A 1,128-nucleotide genomic window follows, 5' to 3' on the forward strand; every position below is an offset into this window, starting at 1 on the left:
ATTAGGGAGCGAAAAGAGAGATGGAGAATGTTGTGGCAAAAGAGAAAAGAGACAAGCAATGAAAGGGGGCTTGAAATCGGTGAAAATGGGCTTTCGAGGATTCTGAGTGCCTGTTTGATGGCCTATCAATGTAAACCAGTGTAAAGTTGTAAGAGTGGTTTGTTCCGCGTGAAAACGTGCCCATACTATTTCTACTGTTGTCTTACCTTACGACACATTAACTACTTATTTTAAGACCAAATTCAACAATTTATATATATACATACTACTGTTTCAGTAGTACAAAAATCTTACACATTTTTACTATTTTAATTTCTACAATTTGTTTATAAATGTTATAATTATGTTATGTATTTAATTGAAAAATATTCCAAATTTCGAAAATTGCTATTAATTTAAAATTTATTTCTATTTTAAGAGATTAATTTTTATAAATAAGTGATAAATCGATATGTAAATATGATCTTTATAAACCATCTGTTAAACATTTTTACATTAAGAAGGAACAATATTTTATCTAGCGTTTTTGTATAAATGATTCGTCTTTCATGAAGGGAAAAAGGACGAATATCAGAGTATGTATATATATAAATGTGACGCGTCTGCCATACCAATAGCTTTATGATCGCGAACGATTAATCTTCATAGAGAGAGTTATGTATTAGATTCAGGAAGGGGATTCCCTGGGGGACAGAGACAATAACGTTTCACTCGAGGCGACCTTGACAAACGGACCAAAATGGACTGATCTAGATGACGTGCTATTTAGATATTCTTTTAAACCGCACACTTTACGAAAAAATGAATAAATAACCTGCGCATCATATATATTTTTATATAAAAACTAAAAAAAAAATATTTTAAATTTTCACAAAAATTTTTTTAATTCTAACTTTTAGGATTATGTTAAAATTTCCTTCAGTTCAGGTTTTACTTCTAAAGTAGTAAAAGTTACCATAATCGTTTTTCCATTTTTTTCCGTACACCTTTTTCAAAGTTGATGCTAAGGGAGTTAATTTTAAGCCTGGGAAGTTAATGCTAAGGGAGTGAGTCTAATGTTAAAATCACTTTTAGAGTTGATTTTTAAAAACCCCAACTCTGGTTGTCTTTAACTCCTCAAATATTTTA

General features: G+C 30.1%; 1 protein-coding gene across 6 annotated transcripts in view; it reads left to right on the plus strand.

Annotated features, from left to right (window-relative positions):
• The window catches only part of LOC127279269 (protein trachealess), a 219,988-nt gene that overhangs the window by 202,331 nt on the left and 16,529 nt on the right, over nucleotides 1-1,128 (plus strand). The window lies entirely within an intron of this gene.

This window comes from Leptopilina boulardi, unplaced genomic scaffold (assembly GCF_019393585.1).
Source record: "Leptopilina boulardi isolate dan_hultmark-lab unplaced genomic scaffold, ZJU_Lbou_2.1 LbouV2_214, whole genome shotgun sequence".
NCBI lineage: Eukaryota > Metazoa > Arthropoda > Insecta > Hymenoptera > Figitidae > Leptopilina > Leptopilina boulardi.